The sequence below is a fragment of the Pseudorasbora parva genome, chromosome 22 (assembly GCF_024679245.1).
Source record: "Pseudorasbora parva isolate DD20220531a chromosome 22, ASM2467924v1, whole genome shotgun sequence".
Classification (NCBI taxonomy): domain Eukaryota; kingdom Metazoa; phylum Chordata; class Actinopteri; order Cypriniformes; family Gobionidae; genus Pseudorasbora; species Pseudorasbora parva.
The window spans coordinates 13211202-13224824 of NC_090193.1; the positions used below are offsets into that span (position 1 = coordinate 13211202).

The 13623-nt window shown below is 37.3% G+C and overlaps 1 long non-coding RNA gene across 1 annotated transcript; it reads right to left on the reverse strand.

The window, feature by feature from the left end:
• Nucleotides 1–3019: 3019 nt before the first annotated feature.
• On the reverse strand, nt 3020–11955 carry LOC137057764 (uncharacterized). The gene is made up of 3 exons (XR_010900494.1): nt 11863–11955; nt 11549–11756; nt 3020–3365 (listed from the first exon to the last, which is right to left on the reverse strand). It is a non-coding gene; the product is annotated as an uncharacterized lncRNA (long non-coding RNA).
• Nucleotides 11956–13623: the final 1668 nt, after the last annotated feature.

Consider the following 13623-nt stretch of genomic DNA (forward strand, 5'->3'; position numbering starts at 1 on the left):
CAGCCTGGTATGCCTGCACGATAGCCATCGTGTGCAGGCATGCAGCCGCTTGACCCGCCGCCGAGTACGCTTTACCCACCATCGCCGACGTTGTTTTTAGAGGTCTGGTGGGTAAAGTCGGGGCCTTCAGGGACGATGCCGAGGAAGGCGAGAGATGGCTCGCAAGCGTCTCTTCAACCTTTGGCATCGCCCCATAACCATACTGTCTCAGCCCGCAAATGTTGCTGTAGACCGAAGTCTGCGGGCTGAAGACACGATATGAAGCCGGTCTCTTCCACGATCTTGCCACCTCGGTGTGCAAATCGTGGAAGAACGGCAGGCCCCGTCGCTGAGGTTCTGACGCGCGAGACGGCAGGAAGCGTTCGTCTAGCTTACTATGACGTTTTCTTCCTGCCTCAGATCTTTCAGTGGGCCAGTCGATGTTTAACCTGGCCACTGCTCGCGTCAAAACCTCAACTAGCTCCTCACTAGCAGGGGACTGAAGTGGCGAATCTTCAGTATCGATACTTTCAACGTCCACCTCCTCAGAGCTGGACAGATGAAGTACCGGCGGCTCTCTCGGGGGGGAAGAAACCGCCATGCGTGCTTCCATGCCCCGAGAAGAACCGCTGGATGGAGCAGGTGAGGGCAGAGATAAGGCAGCGCCCGTCTCTAACCCCTCTGCAACATCCAATTGTGATCCCCACGACTGCAGCCTCCGCTCCGCCTCGGCGGCAGCGGGACCAGAGCCGCGGGGAACACGAGCCGAGGCACCCTCCTCGAAGAGTGCCCGGCGGGAGCGCAGCGTTCTCAGTGGCATACGCTCACAGTGCTCGCAAGCAGCCCCCTCGAGGGCTGCCTGGGCATGCTGCGCTCCCAAGCATGCAACACAGAGAAGATGTGTATCCCCGCCCGTGATGTAGCGTGGGCAGGGAGGAACACACTTTCTGAAATTGCTGCTTTCACTCGCCATTCTATCTATCTTATTTTCTCTTTTTTCTGTTAATATATTGAATATTTAACAAAAAGGGTGGAAAATCTCTGCTTTCTAGTATAATAGACAGACAAAAACACCAAATAGACAGACAGGTTCACACAGATCGCTTGCTGAAGGCTCAGAAGCTAGTTCCTGTTTGTTTTCACGGACGTTTTATAGCTTCCGGTCGATGACGTCATCACGCCGACGATCGATCTTTTTTCCGATGGAATGGTTCTACAGGCGCTTCACGACGCATTTAAACAGAGGCGTTCTCACAGCGTTTCGACGCAGCTCGAGTTCCCCGAAAGGGAACTTCAATTCCCTATAACCACACCATGCAGCTTGAACCGACTATGTACTACAGTTGTAGTTCTTCTGGTTTGCAAATTAGGGTTGTGAACTAGGGTTGTAAAAAGATATCTCGGTAACACTTTATTTTGATGGTCCCCCTATAGATAGTCTATAGACATTCTACTGACTATAAGTTACTTTACAAGTACATATCTACTTACTCTCATCGGGGTATAATCTGTAGATTGTCTATTAAATGTTTTATAACAATCATTACACTGTATGCAAAGTGTAAACAGCTATTAAACATTCTGTCAGTAAAGTGTTACCAATGTGTTATCCACTTAGGTTGTAGATGTTCAACAACGCATTAGTAGACATGCAACAAATCCTCAATAAGGTCTCAGTACTTTAAGTACCACAAATAAGAGCTTTTAAGTAGTCAGTATGTAGCTATTAACCAATTTATCAACATACTTTCAGTAAACATTCAGTTGTCTATAAGTAGATGTTCAACAGCATATTAGCAGACATGCAACAAATCTTCAATAAGGTCTCAATACTTTAAGTAACGCAAAATAAGAGCTTTTAAGTAGTCAGTATGTAGCTATTAACCAATGTATCAACATACTTTCAGTAAACATTCAGTTGTCTATAAGTAGCAACACAACATAATTTCAAATGAACTTTAAGAATATACCATGTTACTTACACTTGATCTTCTGCTTTCGTAAGGATTTTCAGGAGTACTCTACTGACCGTTTGTTGCATATAAATTACCTTTCAGTAGACTATCAGTTTACTTTGAGTTCAATTCATATATTCCTCTGTTGCCACACTAGGCCCATCAAAATGAAGTGAAAAACAAAGAAATGCTGTTGAAAGACTCTTACAGGCCCGCATCATAGGCTACTAGTCAGTAGATTTTCAGCAGACAGTCAATAGATACAACAAACATTACCGACACTGATAACTATTGGGTTTAATATTAAAGGTGCAGTGTGTACATTTTAGCGATATCTAGTGGTGAGGTTGTGAATTACACCACCCACCGCTCACCCCTCCCTTTCAAAGCACATAGAGAAGCTATGGTGGCCGACACGGGACAAATATGTCGTCATAGGAGAGAGCAGAGAGTGGCTAGCGCATTGTACAGAAGTTTGTCCGTTTAGGGCTACATGACAGTGCAAAATGGTGACTTCACTGTAGAAGCCCACGGTGTATGTAGATAGAAATGTCTCATTCTAAATAATAAAAACATTACAGTACATTTAGTACATTAATTTATTCACCACTGAAATCATAGTTATGTATATTATATTGCATTTCTGTCAATAGATCCTCATAAATACTACACACTGAACCTTTAAGAAAATAACCACAAGTACCACAGTAGGCTACAAGTACATATCTGCCAACTGCAAAATAAATACCAGAGTCATTAGTTTGTCCAGCCAACTGCTTTTAATGAACACTTTTAAAAAAAAAACACTGCAGCGGACAACATGGAATGAAAAAGTATCTTTTTTTACATTGATGTTTATGTGTGCATCTAGGAGAAAGTCCACAGGTATAAAATATAAAAATTTGGATGACCAAGTTAACAAAACTAAACTAAACAAATATGAAAAAAACAAAAAAATTGACAAATAACTTCAAGTCAATTATAGAACTGACTGATATCACGCAGAAGCCTTCCGAGATCCCCCTCTCTGCGTCTCCTGCCTAGCCAATAAGTCCATTCTATATATATTAGATGATTTTTGAGAGCCTTCTCTGAACGGTTTGCACGCAGCCTCCACACTTCCCTTTTGAAGTTTGCCCATGCCCTTTCAATGTTTTGTGTATGTACCCCTGTCAATGGATTAACAAAATTAATGCTATGGTTCACTGTGTGGTGTTGGTATCCTCTCTGTGAAAGCACTGAGTATGCTCGCCACTCATCACTATGAATGATGCTGCCTCTTTTTACATGTTTCTCTATGATTGGTAAAAGGGTCGTCTTGTCCCTTTTGTCCACCAACCGCAGTACTGGTTTCCGGGAAGGCAAAATCTCAACCATCCCGAATACCCAGCTTTTCCTTCTCCATGCACCTCCAAAACGCCCTCTGGCATACTGAAAAAAGAATGAAAGAAATGTATGTCAGACACTCCTGTTTTCCTGTCAAAAGCACTAGCATCAAAATAACTATTTTTAGGTCAACTGATAGGCCTACTACTGATCCAGATTTTATTAGTCTTACAAAAAAGATTTAGAAGATCTTAAGTTTTTTTTTTTGGATCAATGAAACAATATTGTGTCTTGTCTACATTGTAAAAAATTGCCAGGAATTTACAGGATTCAAGAGTATTATTTTACAATAAATTACTGTAGTCATAAGACTTTTTAAGACCATTACGAATTAAATTTAAGACCTATATCACGCAATAAAAAAACGTACAAAGGAAATGCAGAATCTCAATATTACTTGCAAAGCAAATTAATTTATTCAAATTGAACAAAGTATTAGTAAACTTGCACTTCATCATAGCTTAATCCCACCAGGATTTCACTATAGTGGTGGTAATTTCCAGATATTTCCAAAAGATTTGTTTTTTTTTCATAATTATAATTTGATACATTTTATATAGCACTTTTCAAACCACTCAAAGCGCTTTACATGGAAGGGGGAATCTCCTCAACCACCACCAATTAGGATGCCACATATACCATATTATTATGTTATGTTGCACAATAGACACTCATGGCAATAAAATAAACAAAATGCAGTGGTGTGCTATCTAGCTTTGATAAGTTGATTGCTTAGGGAGGGAAATTTGACCAAAATCCTACAAGTAAACCACATCAATAAGTAATTGCTTAAAAGTAAAAACGTTCGCAAGTAATTAAGTAATCAAGTAAATGGTAAGTAATAAAATAGCAATTTATAAACAAATTACAATAGGACAAATAAATACAACATAAAAATACAGATACAAACAGTGCTTTAAGTTTAGGTATCGTTTTTCTCCGCTTGTTGTTTTCTGTTTAACATTAACGACAGAGACAGGAGCGGGCATAGACTATATTAGGTTGCTTTCACTTTAAGACTTAGGGCCCTATTTTAACGATCTGAAACGCAAGTGTCAAAGCGCGAAGCGCAAGTATCTTTGTGGACGGATCTCGGCGCTGTTGCTATTTTCCCGGCGGGATAAATGGCTCTTGCGCCCGGCGCAAATCTAAAATGGGTTGGTCTGAAGTAGCTTCATTATTCATAGGTGTGGTTTGGGCGTAACGTGAATAAACCAATCAGAGCGTCATCCAACATTCCCTTTAAAAGCAGGTGCGCAAGTTCCATTATGGATCGCTATTATTATGGCGTATTTACCAGGCGCACACCAGGAGCGGTTCACAGCCGAGGAGACTGATGTTCTTGTAAGAGCAGTGAAAGACAGATGTCCTTATATACATATATGTCTTGCCACTATTGGGCAAAAAGGTCTGATCCTTAATTACTACAATCAGCCTGAATAATTTGTAAGCTAGATTTATGCCTATTTTTTCACATTTTCGTGGCACACCACAATGATTTCCGTCATCTCATGCGTTAATATTTTTTTAGTGTAACAATTTATGATTTGCAAAAATAACTGTTGCATCTGTGTAGATTACATGAGCAAAGTGTACACGCTATACATTATGGTCAAGCATGCGCCCGTAAAATAGCATAATGAACAACACGCAACGCGCCACTGACTTTAGACTAGATTTTTTTCTGGTCAGTGGCGCAATTGTTTAATGGAACAGCAAAATAGCTCCAGGGATTGTTTGCGCCGGAACACGCCTCCTTTTTTGCGCTGAACCGCCCAGGGAGCGCAAGTTCATTCACTAGTTTAGCGACGTGCTTCTGTGGAGGGAAAAGTGCGGTTGGCGCGGGTGCAAAATAGGAATGACACATGCGGCGGTGTACAAAGTCAATTGCGCTGGGTGCAAGATAGGGCCCCTACAGTAATGCTGCATCCAATACTGACACATGTCCCAAACTTTTTTACACACAACATAATCGCCAATATGGACATAGGCATAATAATGTGTGTATTTGATTGTTCAACGGCAATAAGCCTAGAAATTGAACACATGAATTTTGGTATACTCACTCGAGTGCTGACAGGTGGCAAACCCATGTGACCCTGTGTGTCAGTAGTGAATTGAGTTTGTGGTTTACATTGCTTTTATTAAAGGTCCCGTTCTTCACGATTCCATCTTTCAAACTTTAGTTAGTGTGTAATGTTGCTGTTAGAGCATAAATAATACCTGTAAAATTATAAAGCTCAAAGTTCAATGCGAAGCGAGATATTTTATTTAACAGAAGTTCCCTTTCAAAGCCTATAGCGAGCGGCCGGTTTGGGCTACACCGCTGCACTTCCTGCTACACCGCTGCACCGCTGCACTTCCTGCACTTCCTGCTGCACTTCCTGCTTTTATGCAAGGAAATCATCAGGCCGTTTGTAGGACAGAGGAGCTTTTATGCTGTAAAGATAAGTAAATTGTGTGAAAAATAGTTTTTTTACACACGAAACGAACTCATGTTATATTGCACACTGTAAACATAATCAAAGCTTCGAAAACACGCGAAGAACGGGACCTTCAACTCTTTTTTAGTGCTATACCTTTTTTTGGTCATTAAGCGATATGGCAGGTGAGAAAGATTCACCTTCGATCTCACGAGAACTATAGCTAAGAACTATTAGCTGAGCAATAAAATCAGTTTTATGTGTCTGTGGTACAACCTGAAAGAGACTTGTGCCAATAACACAAAAGCTGATTGGATGGAATATAAGATCAATGTTGATCTCATTTGTATTTGTAATACAGCAAACTATTCATTCAGACCATGTGACGTCACTGTGCTTTATCACCGACATTTTTGTGTCTGGTCACATCTGTATGACCTGTTTCAGTCTACGGACCCAGCAGCCACAACTACCAGAGGAAGGTTCACAACAATTACAATATGCCCGTAATATTTTGTGCTGAAATCTGTTCTGAGAAACACTGAACTACAATTTTATTCGATCCAAAGTAGCTTGCATTAGATCGACCGACTAAATGGTTGACATCAATCAGAAGGGACCACTGGCAGCCAAACAGCAATGCACAACATTCATAACTATTGGGACTGTCATATAACATTATAATGAGGACACTATTAATAAAGTGTTGTGAATTCTCTGGGTTTGTTTGTTGTGGGAAGAGCGCGTCTTCGGCTACACATTGTAGCACATAACTTAGTTCAAGCTTAACTTTAGCAGATATAAGTTGTAATATTAAGTTATGTAGTATAAATCTTATTAATCTCATAAAGCGTTTCGTTGAGGTAAATATCCCGCACCGCTTTGTACCTGATCATGTTTAGCTTCAGTGGAGCGCTCATGCTCACCAACAGTAACACAAAACATTAAAAACTTATTTGGGCTGTCATATTCATAACATTATAATTGTATACACTATTTTAAAATAAAACGTTGTGAATTATTCAAGCTTAGTTGCCATGATTCAGTGTTGTTACGGGAAGAACGCATCCACAACAAGCTCTTCAGTTTATGAGTGTTAATTCTCTTCAGCTTCAGTGCTCTCAAACAGCAATGATGTTATTTGAAAGTCATATTAAAGATGTTTACTACTACTGTAATATAATTTTTTTTTTAAATATTTTTTTCAAAAACATTATTTTTTATATATATTTTATATATTTGTAATTTATTTTATGCATTATTTTTAATAACTAGCACTTGTATTGTTCTCATTATCGATTAGGTATTATCATCGTATTATTTTCCTCAACAACATAATTTGATTAAAGGTGCACTATGCAACTTTCCATCCGCTAGAGGTCGCCAATTCAAAACAAAGGTGTAGTTTGATGACGCCAAGTTTGAGCGCAGCATCTTGGGACATGTGGTCTTCACCTCACAGCCGGGGGAAAATAGGACTCGGGCAGAAATCACGTTCATGGATGCGGTTATTAACGTTACTGTAGTGTGAAGCAGAGCAGGACCGAGTGTTGTGGAGCTGAGCACGACCATTACACAAACACATGGCTTGCGAGAAATGTAACTTTTATTATGACGGGACGCAACACAGTAGCCGGGCGCGCGCAATATTTCTGCTTTTCCGGTCATTGGTATGAGATGATGCTAAAATGATGTTATGACGTTACTCTGTGCGTTTGCTCGGTGGCTGCTGTGACACTTGTTGCACACAACTAAGAATAAAGCGTTTCTGCAGAAGGAATAGGTCTGGGCAAAAAAATCGATTTTTCGATTAATCGTTTTTTAAAATCTGGTCGATTCAGAATCGATTCTCAAAGACCACGAATCATTTTTTTCCCCCCATATTTATTTTCGCTAACATTGAACATAAGATTAACGTAAATTGAATTACTAGTCTTCTCCACTAGATGTCACCCATTTGCCTTGCGTGATCTTACAAAGGAGCAAGAGGCGCACATCATTTATCCATTCAGTGTTTAAAATGGCAGCTTCCGTTGTCGCCTTTATAAGGCTGTGGTGAAATGCTGTAGTAATACTAAAAATCAGCGGAACCATTTGATGTGACAACACACACACACACACACACACACACACACACACACACACACACACACACACACACACACACACACACACACACACACAGCCGATCACACAACCGCTAAAAATAGATCACATACATGCGAATGCTTGCCTTGCATTAGGATCAAAATTGAGCAGTCACTTGCACGTACGTTAGCCATTATAGACATATTCAAATTATAGTCCATATACAGCGCAGGATCAATAATTCAATCCCTAATAGCTTATATTATAAACAGATTTCCTCTAATAATAGTTAGTCCACAGTCAACTTAAGTCAGCACGTGAAGGTATTGTTGTCCGTTAGCAAGGCAACTACTCCAGGAATTAACCATAGACTGTAAAAAAATACAGTACGCGTATTTAAAAATAAGAACGCGTTTCTAGCATATGAAAAGTAAATGCACACATGACGAGCGGCAAAATCGCAAGAAAAGCTTGTCGTGTACTGAAAATTGCTAAAAAAAAAATCATCCAATATCCTTTTTATGTTTTAGAATAAATATATCAATATCCATAAAATACTTTTTATAAAAAAATGTTTTAGAATAAAGTTGCATCAACGTTGTATTTAACAATTGTATGGATTTGAAATATAGAGATGCGTTCTGTTTTAATGTACTCAGGTGTAGCTAAAATAAAAAGTTTAATACACAGGTTTGTGGCACTTCATTTCTTTTTAATTACCCATTTATGTTCACTGTTCTTTTTTATAAATACCTATAGTATTTGTATTAAATCTATATTCATTTGAGTTGAATCGAGAATCCAAAACCCAAACGAAATCGGAAATCGAATCGAGAATCGAAATCGAATCAATTTGAGGGCTTGTGAATCGAGATCGAATCGAATTGGAACATCTGAATCGATACCCAGCCCTAAGCATGAAACCGAGGGTAACGCAGATATGTCGCAGTTGACCGGCAACTCTTTCAGGCGCTATGCTGAAACGTCCCAGGTCATTGGTTAAAATAGCAATTTTCTCACAATTATAGTTGGAAACATTTGGGATATTGTAAATACTCAACTGAACAAAATATATAACACTGGCCTGGTGTCTTTTGGATATTTTACTGCAAAAATACTACATAGTGCACCTTTAAAACAATTTCTTTATTGTCCGTGCAGAGGCTATTTCATTTCATTTATTCATGGCACATGCTTTTTTTTCTTTATATGTAGCTTAAGTAATGTTGTCCAATGACTTGTTTGCATTTAGGTATTTTATTGTATCAAGATATATCCACCTTATTCTTGGGGGAGCTACTGTAGCAATGCCAAGAAAAGTATAAGTTGGCGTTGCAGATTTTAAGGGACAAAACACAGTAGGAGGTAATAAATAAGGATCACAAACAATAATAAATGTTTTTTTCCAAATAAAGATTTTTGTTCTCAAATCGTCTCATCTAGAACGTGCTATGTCCATTGCCATGTCGAGCACAAAAATGGTGGCGAGCATAGGGGAAGTGACATCTTCTGTACCCATGAATAGTTGGACTAGCGAAAGAAAGAACTACAAGACCCCGGAATAAACACACACACACACACACACACACACACACACACACAAACTAAAGCACTGCAGACTGCAGAAGCGTTTCAATGAGCAATAGAGATAGCGTTACATGGATGTAGGAAAATAAAGACCTGTTTAAAATTAGACCTAGAACTTAATACTTCAGCAAATTGAAGACTTATTAAAGGGTTAGTTCACCCAAAAATGAAATTGATGTCATTAACTCCTCACACTAATGTCTTTCCACACCCGTAAGATCTCCGTTCATCTTCACACACAGTTTTAGATATTTTATATTTAGTCCGAGAGCGTATGCAAGTGTATGCACACCAGTGGTGGAGGAAGTACTGAATCTCAGTACTTAAGTAAAAGTACAAGTAACCAGAAATATATTTACTTTAGTAAAAGTAGAAGTACTACAACGACAACCCTACTTAAGTAAAAAAGTAAAAAGTACCAGATTTTAAATGTACTTTAAATATTAAAAGTAAAAGTACTTGCGTAAAAATGTATTCTCTTAATGTCTAATTCTAATAATGAAAAAGAAGAAAACAGTATGAGCGGTGGCATTTTAATTGAGTTAGTTTGGGGTTAATGTAATTGTTCTTACCATCTGTTGCCCAGTTTACATTCTGACTTACAATTCTGCTTATCTGCAAAGTTAAATGTCAACATTCTCATCAGCTTTGATGTATTTAAATCTTCATATTTATGATATTTTTACCTTTTATAAAGGACAATTTCCCCTAATCTTATTAAATATAGGCTTTGCTTCAGCTTTCCCTTTATATTCTTAAATTTGATTAATAAATTAAATTAGAATAAGATACAATAGGGTTGTTACCAATCAAATTAAATAATTAACACTGAAAAATTACAACTGCACTAAATAATGCTATGAGATTGTTTTAACTAAAAAAAGTTAACTAAACCACCAGTAGATGGCGGCAGGTGAATACTTATGAGAGAGTCATTGAGTCGATTCGTTCAAACGGCTGATTCGTTCATAAATGAGGCAGTCGTTTATGAATAGGGCATTGAATCTTTGATTCAGTAACGCACTGTTGCTGTGCAATACGTTATGGTTCGGATGTGGAAATCTGATCTTGGAAATATTTTCGCTGCTGAAATAGAACAAAAGCAATAAAGCAATCAGTAAAATGTAAGTGACTTGATGTTAATTAATTGTTTATGGAACTGTCAAATGAAATCAGTGTCACATTTTCTGTCGTGATGGTATTCAGGAAAACTACACTCGTTGGTCGTGTCATGTGATGTTTCTTTTTAACTGTTACAAAATATAAAAACTAAACATTTTGAATTTTTAATGCAGTATGTTAGTGAGTTTCTTTGTGTGAGCGGGGCTGATTTGTTTCCATTTCTCCTCGAGAGGCTGCGCGAGCCTCAACAGCGCAACCGTCAATTCATTAGCTATAACGTACATTATATATTATTATCCGGGCAAGCCTTAATCTCGAGCCCTGAAACTGATCAGAAAATGTAACGAAAATGTAACGAAACGTTGTAGAAATGTAGTGGAGTAGAAAGTATAATAATTGCTGCAAAATGTAACGAAGTAAAAGTAAAAAGTATGCACTATTTATTCTACTTAAGTAAAGTACAGATACGTGAAAAATGTACTTAAGTAAAGTAACGAAGTATTTGTACTTCGTTACATTCCACCACTGATGCACACTATACTGTCCATGTCCAGAAAGGGAATAAAAACATCATCACAGTAGTCCATATGAGACATCAGTGGGTTAATTAGAGTCTCTTGAAGCATCCAAAATACATTTGGGTCCACAAATAGCAAAAACTACAACTTTATTAATAAAGATTTAAACAGTTATGAATCAGCGTATTGATTCATGATTCGGATCGCCAATGTCACGTGATTTCAGCATTTTGGCAGTTTGACACGCGATCCAAATCATGAATCAATTCGCTGATTCATAACCGTTCAAATCTTTATTTGAGGATTGAAAACAAACCCGGAAGAGAAGACAATGCTGAATAAAGTCGTAGTTTTTGTTATTTTTGGACCAAAATGTATTTCTGATGCTTCAAGAGATTCTAATTAACCCACTGATGTCTCATATGGACTACTGTGATGATGATTTCACACTAAAGAAAGAATAGATATGTTTTCTGAGGTTAAGGCTTACTTTTCGTCTGTGGCGAAACTTGCTTTCGTCAATGTGTACACATACATTGAGTCCACCAACTTTTTGTCCTCTTTTTTTTCGGAGCCTCCGCATACTTCTTACACATACATTTCGCAATTTCATGGACATCTTGGATAGAGTTGCACTACTATTTGAGATGTCATCTAGCATCATATCCACCTGTCGCATATGGAGACCCTGTGAAAATCTAAACATAATACAGTGCAATATTATTGTAAAAGGACAGAAACAAAAATGTAATGCGCAGACTGTTATGGATAAAAAGGCAGAGATCGCAGACAATATAAATGTACCTGTGTATATACTTCATCCAACTAAAAAGGCTTGCATGGGAATGGGAAAAAATGGACCTGGTCCTGATGCTTTTTCTGTTTCGTCCACATGACTTCTTGCACTGCCTGCAAATGAGAAGTATTCATCATATGAAATACATTACTGTTGGCACAGCCTGAAAAATACAACAACAACCAGTGATCTGGCTTAGTACTTAAAGTGGGGGATATTTTAATATTTTCCTTTAATAAAACAATATTTTAATGTATTTATTTTAGAGTACCTACCTTCTATCTTCTATTTTCAACACATTTATAAATTTCTTAATTATTTTTGGGATATTCTTTCATCACAATTCTTCACCCAAATGTGACTTCTGATATTTATAGTGTTAATATAAGAGGGTGAAACTTTGTAAATGTAGCAAAGCAAAAACCTTTGTGGACCCACTTTATATTAGGTGGCCTTAACTACTATGTACTAACATTTTAATGAATCCTTTGATACAATGCACTTATTGTGTACATGTTTACTTTTTACATTGTACTTACATTTTTAAAATACCTGCATGAAATTACGTCTGTAATTAATTTCTGTAATTACATTTGTAATTACACTGTTGGCACTTCCCTTACACCTAACCCTACCCTTAAACTGACCTAGATCACCACACCTGTCCCTAACTCTACCCGTATCCCACCTCAATATCAGCAATTTTTTATGTTAGTACATAGTAGTTAAGGCCACCTAATATAAAGTGGGGCCAGCTTGGGACAAAGTCTAATTCAGTATATAATTTCTACAGTATAATATTGTTCATTAATGCTTATGTGAAGGGAAACATTTATTCTATTTCCCCCGTTATAATCTTAAATGTACTGTAACTTATGTTACTCAGATTGATGTTATTTTCTCAACATGTTTAACCTGACATATATTTCCATAAATAAATAATAAAACAAATCAGATACTTACCAGATGTAACCATCTTTACAAGAAGAGGTCACCATTTTCATGCGTTTCTTGCATCGCCTGCATGTTATTTTACCATGGAGTAATCTTTTTCTTTGCATCCACTTTATTAATTTCAGACGTGACTTGTTTGTTTCACTAACATAAACTTTTCCAATGAGTGCTCTTAATAAAGTGCTCATCTACACAGTTGATTAAATCTCTATCTATTCTTTTTACTTATTTAACTTTCTAAGTTTGATTTCTTCCCTCCTACCTGACCTTCATTTCATTACATGATTTGCTTTACAAAAATATTCCGAGCTCTGATGGCGCGCAATTTCTGTTTCAAATCCGCGTCCGCGAACACAGACAAATCAGGAAATGGGCGGGACTTGACGGTCCAGTTGTTTTGGCAACAAATATTATTTTAAATAAAATAAAATGTATGGTGTTTTTTTTAATAGTATTTAATAACTAATACATTTTAATAACATTTATTTGTGTTATTAGTTAGGAGTTTTTCTGTCTTGGCTCGTTGTCACATGGTACCTGATACATATCAGCACTGTCACACAGTCATTTCCGATTACTCAAAAAAAAAAAAAAAAAAAAAAAATATATATATATATATATATATATATATATATATATATATATATATATATATATATATATATATATATATATATATATATATTTTTTTTTTTTTTTTTTTTTATTATTACCAGGGCAGAATTTCGTTTTATGTCAGATAAATTGAAATAATATATTCTGCGTTTTATAAAAGAGTATACGTTTTAGTGTGAGCAGCCAAGTGCCCTCTTGAG